The sequence below is a fragment of the Cavia porcellus genome, unplaced genomic scaffold (assembly GCF_034190915.1).
Source record: "Cavia porcellus strain 051 isolate PalLab524CR breed Dunkin Hartley unplaced genomic scaffold, mCavPor4.1 scaffold_5, whole genome shotgun sequence".
Classification (NCBI taxonomy): Eukaryota; Metazoa; Chordata; class Mammalia; order Rodentia; family Caviidae; genus Cavia; species Cavia porcellus.
Window position 1 is genome coordinate 23,136,380 of NW_026947488.1, and position 16,493 is coordinate 23,152,872.

The window sequence follows — 16,493 nt, forward strand, 5'->3', positions numbered from 1 at the left end:
AAGTGATCATGGCTTGACAGACAAAGCTCCCCTGTTCTACTCCTCTCCACCAACCGTAGCAAGCTCATCTCTTTCCTTCCTGCCTAGTGCTCCATCCTGGTCCTCTCCTGCAGTGTACAGGTTAACAGAGCATGACGAACTCAGAGTGTGGGACTGTAATAGTGGGATTTAAAAAAGCATAAGAAACACACTAAAGGGGAGGAAGGTACACATTGCTCTCAATAGCTGATGGGAAATACAAGTTAATAGGGCATGAAGGACCCCAAGGTGTAGGACTAAGATAATGGTCAAGAAACAAGAAAAGTACAACAGAGAGAAAGGAGAGAGACAGACAGACAGACAGATAAACACAGAGAGAGAGACAGACAGAGATAGAGACAGAGAAAGAGAGAAAGAGACTCTAAGGGAGACTCCTAGGTCAGTGCTCTCAATAGCTGATAGGAAGCTCAATAGCTGATGTCCCAAGAAAGGGGACAGTCAGCCTGTTAAGGAAGGAGATGGCTACCAAAGTCAAAGCACCGAGCAACAGACATAGGGTGGAAGAGGCCACATTGGGGGAAATGTGTTCATTTCTCACCAAAAGATAAGGGCCTAGTTATTTGAAACTGGCCAGAGAAGGCTTGGGGTGAGGAGGGAGAGATCTTCCAGAAAGCACATGGGAGATGTTACATGGTCCTTGGGTAGGAATTCATGTGGGGAGCAATGTAGAAATGAGGACCTCTTGGGGCTAGGGGTTTAGCTCAAGATGTAAGCACCTGTCTGGCAAGCACCAGGTCATGAGTTTGATCCCCGGTACCAAAAAAATAAAGAAGGAAAGAAGGAAAGCAAGCAAGCAAGCAAGCAAGCTCTTCAGCCCCTGAAAATGCTTCCTTCTCTTTTTATAGAGCTTCACAGCCAGGTTTCCACCTCAGCCTCATTACTGAATATAGTGAATTCAATTTCAATTGAAGGAATGGACCAACTAGCCCTCCTCTTTCTGTCACAGCCTTGAGGAGAGTTCCTCTGTATGAACTATATCTGATCAAAGGGGACAGATTAAGTATACATGCCCATAAATGGTAATACACACATGTGCTGGGTACATCCTTGCAATCATTGCCAATGAATATACTGGCCAAAGATCAAATATACCTGGAGTAATGGAAATCCCAAGCTCTGGCACTGCTTATCACATCCCCAGAGTTCTCCAAGGGCAGCAGTCCTTATACACCCCACTCTTACCTTTGCTCGAAACCATTTTCCTATATTCACTCTAAAGCATCAAGCTCAGAACACAATTGTCTTCCTTGAAGACTTCAGTCCATCTCCATCTCTTCATCCACATTATCATCTTCTCTTCCAAATCCCTGGCACAAATGTTACTCAGCCAACCTAGATCTAACAGTTCTCTTCGTTCCTAAGCCTGAGCCCCTAGATGCACATGAGATTATTCAACCTCCAAATCCTACATCCCACCTTATATCTCCTAGGTCAATCCTTAGGAGTGTATTAATGGGAATTCTCAGTGAGTGAAAACAGGAAGATTTGCCATGTGACTACCTTCTCTATACCCAGCCTACCCAGTGCACATAAATATTTTGGTAAACAAACAAAAACCAAAATATAGTAGCATAATAGCATGTTCAACATTTATTGAAGTGGTCAAGAAGACAATAGTACAGAGTACAGAACACTTCACAAGGATCTCTTGGGTCTAAAAGTTACACCGGAATAGGGAAGACTGGAGGCGGCCAGATATAGGGAGACTTCTCATCCATGGCACTCTTTGGGTCTGCTGGCATGGGGTAGAATCAGCTAGGTCTCTACTCTGGAACCCAAATCCCCAGAATTCTAGGCTTCTCCTATGCCTGCTCATGCAGAGCGAAAAGGTGTTCCGTGTTGTGCTGAGGTCACTGCATTAAGGCCTGGAATGCGTTGTGCATTGATGTCCTTCTTCACTCCGCTATGCCAGTGTCCATGATCTACATCACAACCAACTAAGGGAGAAAGTCAGATGAGGCCTGTGGCCTGACTGAGGATTTCCAAGAAGCTCAGTCTCTTGGCAGTAACTTACCATGAGGAGACCCCTTCAGGGGAACAGGAACCCCATGCCATTATCCTGACATTCTTTCAGTAGTCTCCAGACCCAGGGCAGCATCCCTAGGGTGATGAGGTGACAGAGTGAAGGTTACTACAAGTACTTGTTCTCCAACATTACCTCACCTTTCTTCAAGCCGCCACTAATGAGAATGCTCCCAACTAATCACATCTCAGTTGTCAGGTGTTTTTTCCACACCAAATTTGTCTTAAAAAGGAATCTCAATGCACAGAAAAAAAAAACAACACTTAAAATGGAACCATCTTAACATGTTCCCAACAGCAGTGTAATTCATATGTCTCACTGCTGGTATAAGCCAGCAGAATCCCATGAAGCAGCCAGATGTGGTGCACTCCACTACAGTCCTGCACTGAAAAGGCTGAGGGGGGACCAACCAGTTTGAGACCAACCTGGGTAACACAGTAAGAACCCAATCTCAAAAAATAAATACAGAAATGAATAAAAACTCTAAAACAACTCCTTGCAGGGAAATTGAGCAGATATATAGTTGGCAGAGAGAGACCTCAAGAGCTCAACTCTTAGCGCTCTTCCCACCAAGGTCTCAAAGGACCACCCCAGCTGCCATGCCTCCATGCTGTCATTACTGTCCTGCCCATCTGTCTACCGAGCAGGACTGGGAGCCATTGCTCACCTCAACTTCAAAGTCTACCACATATCCCCGATCCCCAGAATCCCTATCATATCACATGACTTCCAAGGCCTGCCCAGGCCCACCATTTCCAAAAGGCTACTTCTCTTTGAACATTTGTGGTAATGACTGTGTATTACCCAACATTTCACTTATTCACTACATACAATTTGTCCTAGCTCCTTCCACCTCTTAAATGTATCTAATGCTTAACATGTATACAGTCTGGTCTCTTAGAATGACAGGCAAAGCTGAGAGAGACCAAGACAAACTATCTCCCATCACCAACCCTCACACAACAGCCCTTAAGGTTCCTGAAACTCAAACGTGTTGTCAGGAAAGAAATGTATGAAAGCGCCAGCATTTGAAAGGGACAGGCTGGACCCTTCAAACACGGGAAATGGCTTTCAATTCCTCTCCCTGCAAAACTGATGACCAGGGCACAGGCAGCCCATGATCACTTTCGAATGCAGGTGCACACACCAGAGAACAGCCCTTGAAGAGACGCCAGTCCCAGGGGCCCATGGAATGGGCCAAGTCCAGGAAAACAGCCCAGCTAAGCATAGGACTCCGACGGTGACAAAATTCTCAAAAAACCTCTCTGCCACAGGAAATCAAAAAGAAGTTAACTTGGACAGAAACACTGGAAAAATATGTATCACTTTATTTTTCAAGTCCAGAAAACTGGATTGAGCTGGTCATTGAAATAGCGGCAGAAGGGGACCCCCATCCCCAGATTCACCCATTTTGCATTACAACACGCTGCTGCCTACATGCAGGCAAGGAGGGCCGACAGCTGGGAGACTTATTGCCCAAGTGAGACTCTGGAGGTTTTTCTTTTACAGCAGTCACTAAAAACAAGTGTGATGGCTGGGATGCAAAATGTCCTCCCAAAGGCCCACTGTGTTGCAGGCTTGGTCACCAAATGATGGGCTTTTGGGAAGAGACTGGATCCTCATCAAGTGAATTAATCCACTAATGAATTAAAGAACTGAATGGACTTATCAAGAAGTGGGGCCTAATTGCATGAAATAGGTCACTGGGGGTCTAGCTTAGAAGGGTATACTTTGGGCCCTATCTCTTTCTCTCTGGCTTTTTCCTGTCTCTGTCTCTCTTTCTCTGCTTCTTGACTGCAATGGATTTCTTCCACTATTCCCTCTGCCATGACATTTCTGCCTTACCATAGGCCTAAAAGCAATGGAGGTATCAGACCATGGATGAAACCTCTGAAATCCTGAGCCAAAACATCTCATTTAAGTAGTTTTTCTCAGGTATGTTGTCACAGCAACAGAAGGCTAACACAGCATGCAAAGCGTGAGATGTGATCTAGCTTGTCTAGGTTGGCAGATTTGCCACCCTCATCTCACCTCCCAGTTTTCCTACTTCTGTGTCTCAAAGTCCCTGAACACATATGCAGGGCTGTATTAGATGCAAGGGATCAATGGACCAGAGATCTTACCTCAATGACACTGGAGTCTATGGTGCTCCTGATCTGACAACTTCCAAGACATCTGCAAGAGACAGGAAGCACTAGTGAGCATCCAGCAGCGTAGGCATGAACGTTACCAGGAAAGGGCTTGGCACAGTAGATATCAGATGGTAAGCATTTCAAACATGGCAGTTATTATTTCCTAAATAAATACAATATTTCCTTAGGGAAATTAGAGTTAACTAAAGAGAGAGATAATGATGATCTGCACCAGGGTGGCTAGTACTGAGTAATACAAAACACCGATTAGTTGAGTGGCAGTGACTCTGCTGACCACCAAGAGGAACTTAAGAAACACATAAAAGCAGGGGGCAGGATGTGAAAGCCCTAGCAATGACAGTAATGCACACAAAACAGCCGGAAAGCCCAAGCTATATGATGAGAAGTGTGGGAAAGCGCCTAGAAATGAAAGGCAAGCATGCAGACCCTCCAAACATAGGACAATTCTTTCCACATTTCCTCTACCTGCACTACCAATGCCCAGGGCATGGGGGTCCCTGATCACTTACGAATGCAGGAATAGAAAAGGGCGGGAGAACTGCTGTAAAAGGAGGCAAATGGCACAAGTTTTGAGCAGCCAGCCCAACTAAACACAAAGACCCAACAATGGTTTCCAATTCTTCAAACATTCCTTCAACATGGCCAGACAGGGGAGGCAAAGGAAAGACACTAAAGAAAACTGATGGAAAGCACAGTGTGCTTGTAATCCCATCACTGAGGTAGCTGAGGCAGGAGGACTGCTGTGGTCTGAGACCAGCCTAGGCTAGTGAGTTCAACAGCAACCTGCACTCACAGCAAGACCCTGGCTCAAAAAACCAAAGCAAGCAAGCTAGCTAGCTAGCTGATGTAGTTCTTGAATTGTAGAAGACAGGAAATTATGACCCAAAGAAAAACTGTGTCATCACATCCCTGCATTCTAGTGGATGAAAGTGAGGATTAAAAAAAAGGGCAAAAGATAGGAAGCGAAAACAAAGTGACTTAAGACCTGGGTATAGCTGAGTACAGTGCAAAACTCCTTCCTGCTTTGACTTGGGCATTGTGCCACCAACACACCAAGGAAGGAGAGGATCCTTACAGATTCCAGTCCCAAACCAGCACACCAAAGGGAGTCACATGCATCTCAAAACCCAAAGATGATGGTGCCTTCATCTCACTTCTATCTATGTCACATCTAGGAAATCTGCATAAGTCCCCAACTTCAAGAGGACACACTTCAGTCAGGAGGACCATGGTCCAGCTGCTTCCTGGCAAGATGGACACCTCTTAAAGCTCGGTTACATCTAGTTGTCATCTCTGTAATAAACAAGAAGTCCCAAGTAAGTCATCAAAACATCACCTGGTCAAACCCATCCTAATACATGTAGTAGTATTACATGGAGTTCCTGGCACAGTAGCTAGCTGCTGTTCCTCACAAACGTGTGCTGCTGTTACTAACCTGTTCTTACACAGGAAAAAAGCTAACAATGTCGCAGGGCACAACAAAATACAGAAAATTTTTCAAATCATTTGTTGTGTAACTCTTAAGAAAATGTAGAGGTTCCAACTGGGACCTGTACCCTGCCAAAGAACCTCAAATGGATACTTATTGATTATCCAAGTGCAAAGCTCAAAGAACCCGGTGCTGTCTTCACTTCAGATAGATTTCGTCAGCCCTCTTAACAGAGTTCACAGGAAGAAAGACTTTCGGTAAAAATGTGCAATTGTTCATTCATCCCGTGATTATCTACATGTAACCAGCACCAGAGTTGAAAACAAGAAAAGCGGGCAGCTCTCTGATCTCAAGAACTTTGTATCTTCCCTACTTAACAGAAGTACAGCTTAGTAGCATGAGGGAACTCAGCTAGGATCTGACCTCAGGTCTGACCCCCAAGTGTTACACCAGGCTTCAGTGTGCACAGGAGCTTTGCCACATAGACCTCGGAACCCCTAGGTGCTCAACCACCATCCCCTCAGTGGATGTTCACTGAATCAGGATCCAGAAGGCTCCCAGTCCTCAAAGAGCTCAGCGCAGCAGCACTTACCAGGACATTGGGTCCCTAGAATGCCCAGGGCAGGGCGCGCTGGGTGCTGCAGAACCAGCAGCGCTGGCCAAGGAAAAGTTTCCATCTGCCTCCAGGAGGCTGCGAAGCAGAAAGACCTAAGCAGGGGAAAGAGGAGGGAAGGGCTTCAGTGCACAGTCAGAACGCTGTCCCCTAGGGCCCTGGGAGCGGTCTCAAACAAAACCTCAGCCACAGAGTATGCAAAAAGGAAGTTTTAGCGCTGGTTTTAAAAGGCTTTTGGTGAAAAGAGGTCAGTTCTAGGTCACAGCACAACACTGACCCCGTATAGTCAAACGAAAAGCAAATTCTGGGCTGCGAACGCCACTAGTCCGAGTCCTGGCCGCGGGTGTGAAAGACCACGGGGTGTGTGGTCTCAGACCAAACGGGGCGTCCTCCCAGGAGGAAGGGTCAAACACAACACCCTTCTGGGACGCTCAGCCCGGCGCGGCAGAGGCCTGGGACATGTAAGCCCTGGAAATCCCCGAGTAACAGACGCGTCGGTTTCCCTTACGTGAGGGAGAAACCTCAAGCCTTTAAGAGCCGAGCGGAGAGCACGCTCCGAGCGCGCACCCGCAGTGACTTAGCCGGGTGCGGAGACGGAAGGCAGCAGGGAACACAGAGCACAACACCGGTATAGGCTGCAACACAGCACCTTGCGGATGGAGAGGAAGCGCTGCTACCTTGGCGCTCCGCTATCCCTGCGGAGCTGCGGCTGCGCGCAGGCTGCAGCCTAGAGCGGCGCCTCCGGGCCAGGCCAGGCTTGTGCGACTGGCTCTGCAGCGCCCCCTGGAGAAGAGGACTTGAAATTCTAACCCTCCAGTAAGGCTCTCTATCCAGGCTTCTTTACCACCAAACATCCCTCTTTCCCCGCATCTTTCCTCCCATCCACATATCCATGCATCCAATTATCCAGAAAATACTTAATGAAGCACAGCTTTCTCATTTGTCCAATTATTCATCTTTTCTATTGAATTATCAGCCCTTCCGCCATCCAAACATCTATGCACTAACCCATCTCTTCATTTTTCATCAAATCTATTCATCTAGATTTCCATCCATCTAGCAAATCTACTGAGCAACAACTTCACTTTAAGGATGGACATATCGGAAATATATGTCCAGAAATATGAAAATAGTCATAATTTCTGACTTTATTTTAATGGGACAAACCAGAAAATGCAATAATTAAAAATCATAGCTGAGCATAGTGGTGCATACCTGTGGCAGGCTAAGGCAAGAGAATCACAACTTTTAAGCTCAGACTGGTCAATTTAGTGAGACCCAAAACCATAAAGTATAAAAGGGGCCGAGGATGAAGCTTAGTGCAAAGATCTTAAGTTTGATTTTAGTACTGCCAAAAAAATGAAACAAAACAAAAACATAAGTGTTACCAACTCAGCATAAAAATAAAAAGAGCTGATCATAAAAGAACTATTTTTCATGGTATATCCGTTGCAATGACTTCTATTAGTTGACAGCCTAATAACTAATATTTTAGGACACATTTATAATGTTTCAATTATTTTGGTCCATTTAATCATCATACCAAGTGTTATGGACTGAATGCTAATGTTGCCCCCAAATTCATATGCTGACCCCTTAATCCTGAATATAGTGATATCAGGTATGAGGTGTTTGGGAGCTCATTAGAGTTAGATCAGGTCACATGGATGGTCCGCGTGAGTGTTTTTGGTGCCCTATTAGAGGCTCTGAAGAGTTTGCTTCCTCCGGCCATTTTACAGTGAGAAGAAAACCACCAGGTCTGTAAAACAGAAAGTTGAACCTCACCAAATAGCAAATCTACTGGTTCCTTGGTTTCAGACTCCCAGTCTCCGTAACTGTGGGAAAGAGTTTGCTATTGTTTATAAGTCATTCAGTTTATAGCAGTTTGTTATGGCATCTCAACTGGACCAAACCACTCATCCCGTAACTTAAACATTGCAGTCATCCTATTTGTTGATAAGGAAATAAGCACTCAGAAAGTTTAATTAGCTCATCCAAGGTCATGCAGCTAATGTGTCAAGAACTGCGTGGTGCCAGGCATGATGGGGTATGTCTGTAACTCAAGGTCAAGGCCAGCCTGCACTGCCAAGGGAGATCCTGTCTCAAATCTCTCCTCTACAACAAAAAAAAAAGAAAAAGAAAGAAAGAAAACAAAAGAACGGTACGGTCTGAGAGTTAATCTTGTTTACAAGCAGACACTTTAGCTTAGAAGTGTTTTAATAAATATTTACAGAGGACAGGAAATGTCCAAGTCAAAGGACTTCATTACTCATAGCAAGAGCAGTAGGCAGAGCTTCCTGTTCACCTGGGTGCCTTGTGCCTCACTAGTCCTTTGGGGGCAGTAGCACCCATGATGGGTTCCTGTTTATACAATGTGTGGGAGTGTGACAGGATATGAACACTGTGCATGGGAAAGTCATTCTGCTAATGGGGAATAGAGACAAACCTGGGAAGCTTTAGTCTGGGAGGAGCATTTACCTCATCCCACAAGGCTGTACACTGCAAAACATAACCTTAACAAACTGCCCAGATGACCCGCAGTCAGGGCCTTGCATTTGTGCCATCCCCAGCGAAGACAGGCATAAGTGCTCAGGGCCTGTGACACATCCTCTCTCCCAACAGTAGACTGTCAGAGTCAAAATTCAGGGCCATAAAGCAATCTAGGAGCCATTAATAGATGCTTCCATTACATTTGATAATAGTATTTAAGTTCTATTACTGATCAAAACAGTATATTTTAGAATGCACAGACTAAAAGGGTATTTTCATCATGTCATACAGATCAATGCAAACATAGAACATTATATTTTAAGGTGAAAGGTTAAGAACAGACGGTGTAACATCACATAAACCTGAATGGTCAGTGGTCAGGACATCTGACCTTTCCACTGTTTTGTCATTCTCAGAATAGGACCCTGCTATGGACCGAATGCTGACATCCCTCCCAAAATTCACAGGTTGGACTCTAATCCCCAGTGTGAATGTGTTTGGAACTGGGCCTCCAGAAGATGATTAGGTCACTAGGATAGAGTCCCCACTGATGGAATTAGTGCCTGTATTAGAGAGGACACCAGAGTGCCCCTTCAAGCCTTGAGTTGGTTAAACCCCATGATTTTGAGAGTGATCACCAGCTGATGCAGGTGTTCTGTGTTTGGATGGTACATCCCCATCCCTGTGAACCTGGAGCTTTTCATGTCTGGTGTTTGCATCTGCCAGGCACTGGGTGCAGCTGTGGACTGTGTGGTTTCCTTGCTTTATATTTTTTGAGCTTGGCCTCCTGGCAAAAATGAGGCTATGTGTATTGAGCACTGTTTTTCACCCAGACAGGGCTCAGTACTGTGAGGATGGTAGAGCATCACAGCAGGAGCTCCGCACAGGAGAGAAGAATTGCAACTAACGACAGAGTGTGAGTGAGTACAAAAGGGGATAGAGAGTGACACCCAGGGCTTGCAAAGGAAGGTGGCTTCTTGGAGGTGGTGTGCATTGGGGGCATTTTGGAGGACAGGAAAGGACAACAGGATAGTGTTTAGTGGGAAGAGGGAAGAAGTAGACTGTGAAGTTGATGGGAAAGAGATGAGGGGCTGGGTACATGTGCTGGTGTGGAGAGAAGTACAAAACCAGAACGTACAGTATGACCATAGCTCATTCCACAGTCTGTAAGGATGCCTTTACATGTTTATACAAGGCAAGAAGCAGCCAGATGCTGTGGCACAGGGCTATGTCATGACCAGTGCTCCGGAAGGCTGAGGCAGGAGAAGCTCAAGTTCAAGCCCATCTTGGGCATTTTAGCAAGATCCTGTCTCAAAATTTTTAAAAAAAAGTGCTGAGGACATAGCTCAAGGCAAAAGCCCTCTTTTTAGTCCCTATTCTGCAAGATGGAGAAGAGGGAAAGAGAGGAAGGGAGAGGGAGAAGAGAAAGAAGAAAGACAAGGAGAAAGAGGAGAACGGGAAGAAGAAAAAGAAGGAGAAGGAGCAGGAAAAAGATAAGGAGAAGGAAAGGAGGAGAGAAGGGAGAGGAGATGGAGAAAAAAGAGAAATGCTCACTTTAGTGGTGAGAGAGGGAAACATTTAATTCTGAAATGTGGGAAATATTTCTTGTGCTCTAATCTACTCTTGCCTCTAAAGGCTTTTTAAATGGAGGAAAAGGATAACTGAGCTGATAGAAATAAAAGAAGAGCAGAAAGTGAAATGGCAGAACATGGACATTGTCTGATTTAATCGACAGCCACACAGTTTCAGGAATGAGCAAAGGCGCGTGGCACCATCAGAGCAGAGAGTAAAATGTGAAAGAACACTGTTGACTCTTCCTGTAAAATTTAAAACAGAGGAAATGAACACACACCAGGAAATATTTTTAAAGTCACTTTAAGAAAGAACAGAAAACTTGAAAAATCTTATTTTAAAAAATGGAACCAGTGGTTAATAATGTTTACACAAAGAAAACATCTTACACCCAGGTATCTTTATGGGTTATTGTACAGTGTTGTTGTTGTTTTTTTTGAAAACATAGCTATATATAAGCCTTCTACAGTCTCTTGGATTGGAGAAAAAATCCTCAGCTAATGTAATAACCAGATCTTAAAATCAGATAAATTCAACAAAAGGAAATGTAATTTATAGGCGAATTCATTTGTGAACACAAAGAGAAACATCTTAAAAATATTTGCAATCTCTCTTGGCCCTGATGCTCCTGAAGGGCAGGAATAGCGCTGGGGATTGGTGGACATGAGAATGGGGCGATGGAAATTAACTGCATCTTAATCATGGTGACAGCAGATGGAGGACTCCGCTGAGCTGTGACCACCTGCAGCCTCCCTGATGTTCCCTCCTGCCTTTCATCACTGTTGCAGGCATCTCTGCACAGAGCCTGCCTCTCACGGGGCAGGGCAGGAACCCAGGTGAGGAGCCCAAGTACCAGCAAACCAGAGGGCCCCCAAGAGGCAGTGACTAGTTTGGGCTCCACACCTCTCAGTGCATCCTGGAGAGAAATTCCCTTGGAGCAGGGTTCTGCAGAGGTGGGAGACTCCTCCCATAACTAGAAAAAGAATGGAAGCACCTTTCCTTGGCTCAGACTTATTTCTTTCTTCTTCTTTTTTTTTTAATCAGAGCCTCACTATGGAACCCAGGCTAGCCTCAAACTCACAACCTTCCTGCCACATCTCCTGAATGCTGGGATTTTGAGCATGCAATACCAAACTGGCTTCAGAAAGTAATTTTGAGGATTGGTAGCCTGAATGTCCAAAATGTGAAAAACAATATTTTTCCTTACTGCTGAAAAACCTGTGTCTTTTTCTAAAGACCCTGCATACTTAATTATCTTTTGCTTGAATTCATGAAGCTGGCAGGAAGGTGTTGAGGGTTCTCCCGTAGGCATTACTTTTGGGAGGTGTTCTCAGCAGTCTGTTAGAAGGACTCACTATTTCAGGGTTAGAATGCTTCGCATAGGATCACTGTGCTGCTCCAAGAGAGGCAGACTAAGAAAATGCCTTCGTGCCATAATTTAATGATTTCTGTGACATCAACTCAGCCAAGTTCCCCAAGCATCTCTGCCTCTCAGCCACAGACTGAAATATGAGTGCAGTGTGTGTCCATATGTGGCAGTCCACAGGGCAGCTCAGGAACGGGTGAATGGCACTTGGGGACCAGACTGGCTGACACTTCCATCAAGTGACAGTCCCAGACCTTGGAGCCTGAGCATGTGGCTGCCAAGAGAAAGCAGAGAAGGGAGGGCAGATACAACAAAAGAGGAAGCACGGTGGGGTGAGGACTGGGCCTGGGGATCCACAGCGCTCATGTGGCTAGTTGCTGCCTGGCCCCTGGGCACCACCTGCTTGGAACATTCTGTCCAGCCAGCTACAAGTCCTGTTCTCAAAGGAAGGACTCTTGGTTCAACTTCTGTGATGTACAAACTTCACATGGTGGGATTTGTCCTACCAGAGACAACCAAACCATTTATTAATGCAATCAGGAGCTGAAAGGAGGGTGCTAGTAGTATGTAATTATGAAAAAATTGTTCCCTGTCTCTGCACATTTGCTAAATGCAAGAATCTTTTCCTCATCCCTAGAAAAAGACAAAGCAACCCTCCTAACTTTTTTGATCAGTTTTAGATAGTAAAATCTTGCAGGGTGCAGGATGTAGCTCAGTGGTAGAGTATTGGCTTAGAACATGCCATGACCTGGGTTCAATCCCCCACATCACAACATTTAACAAATAAAATAGAAATGTTGCAATCACTAAAAATTGGAAAGTTTCCATTGAATTATTTCAAATGTGAGTCTCATGCATTAATAATGTTTCCCATGATTATTCATAGGTAAGACTTCTGTCTTCTCCACAAGCTAGGCCTGAGCACAGGTAGAGTACTGTGGGCCTCCAAGAGCCTGACCAAGGGAATAAGGAATAAAGGGGAGGGGGCAGCTCTGGTAACTGCTACTGTTGCAAGAAGGTGGGGTAAGTACTGAAAGCTGAATCTTTGGATTTTTCAGAGACTCCCCTCCTCACCTCCTTTGACCTGCCCCTGCCAATATGACAAGTTCTCTGCTTAGACTTCTTCACCCTAGTGGGCTTTCTCTTGGGCAGGACTTTCTGGGTATTTGGCAGACATTTGCCTCACAGGTTCTATACCTGCTGAAAGACACTGAACGTTTGACTCAGGAGATGGTGAGGCCCAACCACCTGTGATCCCCAGCCCTAAGGGACAGTGATCTAATGATTCTCTGAAGCTCCTCTTTCTTACTTGGAGTAGGACACAGAGGCTTCTGCTCATCGCCACCACATGGGGACAGACGGTGAGACTCATGGCACTGTTCTTTCCTAAGACATACAGTTTATAATTCCAACTTGCTTTAATTTGTTTTTTAAAATCTATTTTAATTCAAAGAGAAAAAGATAAAACAAAATTTCAAAACACAATAATCAGAGGGCAATAATGGCACATATAATTGCACAGTACGAACCCCAAATCAGTCACCCAGAGCACAAAACATCTGCATTCAGTTGTCTATACAATACCAGTGCAAACTTTTCTCATCAATGAACTTGGAGAAATGAGTAGTATAAATATCTTAGGTATATACTTATATATAGTTTCTTTCAGCTTCTCACACTAGTGAGAGAAAACAATGTCTACACAAGTATGTCTCATATGGACACAAGTGGCACCTATTTACCTACAAAAATCTCATTTTTCTTTCTCTATGACTGAGTAGTACTCCATTGCATAAAAGTACACTTTTTAAAATCTATTACTCTGTCGATGGGCATTTAGGTTGTTTCCAAGGTCTAGCTGTTACAAATTGTTCTGCTACAAACATTGGTACACATACATTGGTACGGTATGATGTTTCTAATTCTTCTGGGAAGATACTCAGAAGGAGAATAACTGGGTCAAATGGGACCTCCAATCTTAGCTTTTTGAGGAGTCTCCACATGGATTTCCACAATGGTCGCACTGGGCCACAGTCCCATAAACAGTGGAGAAGGGTTCCTTTTTCCCTATAGTCCCTCCAGCATTTGTTATTGGTTGATTTCTCAAACCTAGCCATTCTTTCTGGGGTGACATGGAATCTCAATATTGTTTTAATTTGCATCTCTTGAATAACCGGTAATGTTGAACATTTTGTCACATATTTATTTGCTGTTTGTATTTCTTCATCTCAGACATGTGTTTTCATCTCAGGTACACATTTTTGTGTTGAGTTTTTAAATCTGGGAGGACTGATTGTTTTGAGTTCTCTTTATGTTTTGACAGCAAACATTTTTGTCTGAGGAACAGCTGGCAAACATTTTCTCCCAGGTTGTGTGATGTCTCTTCACTCTGTTGGTGGTTTCTCTTGCTGTGAAAACGCTTTTCAATAAGATGAGATCGGAGTTGTTGAATCTTTGTAAGGGTTCATGTGCAGCTGAGGTTTTGTTCAGAAAGTCTTTGCATACACCATTATCCTCCAGACTTTTACCTTCTGCATCCTCCAGCAGATTTAATGTTTCTGTTTAATATTTAGATCTTTGATCTATTCCAATTTTGTTTTTAGTACATGGTGAAAGCTATGGGTCCAGTTTTAATCTTTGGCACATGTTGAGCCAGTTTTTCCAGCACCACTTATTAAAGAGGCTATCCTTCTTCCAGTGAATGTGTTTGGCACCTTTGTCAAAGATAAGGTGGTTTAGTGTGTCTAGCATTGTTTTTCCATCTTATCTGTTTCACTGATCTTTGGCTCTGTTTTTTTTCTTTGTTTTGCCAGTACTGTGCTATTTTTATAGTATCGTTTTAAGTCAGGGACTGTGATGCCCCTGGCTTGTCTTTGTTGCCCAGGATTACCTTTGTTATTGTAAGTCTCTTCTGGCTCCAGTTGAATTTTAGGATTGTTTTTATTAATTCTGTGAAAATGCTATGGGAACTTGGATTAGGATTGTATACAATCTGTATAACATTTTTGGAAATATGGCCATTTTTACTCTATTGATTGTTCCTACCCAAGAGTGTGAGATATCTATTTTCTAATGTTCTCTTCAATCTCCTTTTCAGAGTACTGTAGTTTTCAATATAAAGGTATTTTTTATCCTTCATTAGATTGATTCCTAGATATTTACTTTTTTTTTTAGGATGATAGTATGAAAGGCGTTTTTTCCCTGGTTTTTCTCTGTGTGTTTGTTATTTGTGTCCAGGAAGGCTATTGAATTTTGAGTGTTGACTTTGTATCCATCAGGGTTTCTGTTTTTTGACAGGTTTTTAAATTACATTTTCAATTTCACCTAATCATATTCGTTTATTAAGATTTTCATGTCTTCTTGATTCAGATTTGGTAATTCATATGAGTCCAGGAATCTGTCGATTTCTTCTGTAGGCACCAAAGATGGAGAAATGAATGAGCCAAGATGACTTCCGTGGTATAATGGCCACAAGTAACACAAAAGAAAACGTTGGTTTGAATCATGGTTCTTCCTCTTTCCAGACTTCTGAGAGCACCTGTGCCTTAATCTTCTAAATGAGAAAACCCCAGTCTGAGGATCCAGAAGGCCACATCCTCCAAAGGGATTCCTGGCTCTTCTGGTGGGGTGTGTGTGAAACCTGAATACTCTCAGCTTCCTTCCTGTGGCTGCCTCTCTCTTCCAGCCCCTGAAGGACAATCAAAGCCAGAGTGCCTGCAACCTGAACTGATGAGCACAACCATCACAAGTCCATTTGCCTGCTCAGTCCTGGAACTGTAGCTGGTCTGAATTATGATGTGACCAGATTAAAAGACTTTGAGTACGAAAAAGAGTGGTAAGCAACTCAATAATTTTAAAATATTGATTACGTGCTATCAGATTATTTTGGCTATAGTATCAGGTTAAATAAAATACAAGTTAAAATTGTTGGCCGGGTTGATGGCACACGCCTGCAATCCTGGCACTTAGGAGGCTGAGGCAGGATGGTTGCTGAGAATTTGAGGGCACCCTGGGCTACACAGTGAATTTAAGGCCTGCCTGAACTACATAGCAAGACTCTGTCTCAAAAAAGCAAGGAAAATCATTCATTATTAATTATTGTTATTATTATTTTGAGGTTCTGGGGAGTCCAGAGCCTCCTAGAGGACAGACAAGCCCTCTATCACTGAGTTAATTCCCACCACTTTTTCATTTTGAGACAAGGTTTCCCTAAGACAAGACATCAGATGGCAACAAACTTGTGCTCCTTCTGCCTCAAAGTCTCTAGAGCTGGGATTGCAGGCATGTGCCACCACCTCTGACCACACCCACGTATTTCTAATTTATTTGAAGTTTAGCTAAGCATCCATCCTCTGCTTGCCAGTTGGGGCTCATTTTCTCACCCTTATGCTGCAGGGTCTGGCCAAAACTCTGATATGGGAGTCCGGTGTTGAGGTGGGTTTGTGAACCATACAGGAATGCAAACAGCCAAACTGATAAATCTGGAATTTAATTAACTGAGCTCAGGACCACTCAAATACAGATCCCCTCCCACATGTTCCAAAAAAGTGGCACTGAACTGGAAAGTTACAGAGTTTTTAAAAGAGAATCACAAAAGACATCCTGTTGCAAACAATTTTTCTCGAATCTTTCATTAATTTTCGGTTGACACCTGTATCCTGCTTCTTTGTTGAGCAGGTTAATTTTTCTCCTTGTAGGTACAGCTCATTCTGTTTTTCTCATGGGACTTATCCCATGAGTAGTTTTCCATTTTCCTGAATACAGGGCACTAGTTGACTGCAAAGCTTAAGCTGGCGTCAGTTATGCCA

General features: G+C 43.9%; 1 long non-coding RNA gene and 2 other non-coding genes across 5 annotated transcripts; all 3 read right to left on the reverse strand.

Moving 5' to 3' along the window:
* Positions 1 to 1,603: 1,603 nt before the first annotated feature.
* LOC101788463 (uncharacterized) lies at positions 1,604 to 7,012 on the reverse strand. 3 transcript variants are annotated; one of them, XR_001200767.3, is made up of 5 exons: positions 6,907 to 7,012; positions 6,237 to 6,352; positions 4,186 to 4,237; positions 2,054 to 2,139; positions 1,604 to 1,976 (listed from the first exon to the last, which is right to left on the reverse strand). It is a non-coding gene; the product is annotated as an uncharacterized LOC101788463 (long non-coding RNA). The 3 variants fall into 3 exon arrangements; XR_001200768.3 differs by having other exon boundaries at positions 6,825 to 6,990; XR_216253.4 differs by having other exon boundaries at positions 6,766 to 6,970.
* Positions 3,072 to 3,201, reverse strand: LOC111756200 (small nucleolar RNA SNORA71). Its single transcript, XR_002790676.1, has one exon. It is a non-coding gene; the product is annotated as a small nucleolar RNA SNORA71 (small nucleolar RNA).
* On the reverse strand, positions 4,602 to 4,734 carry LOC111756204 (small nucleolar RNA SNORA71). The gene has a single exon (XR_002790680.1). It is a non-coding gene; the product is annotated as a small nucleolar RNA SNORA71 (small nucleolar RNA).
* Positions 7,013 to 16,493: the final 9,481 nt, after the last annotated feature.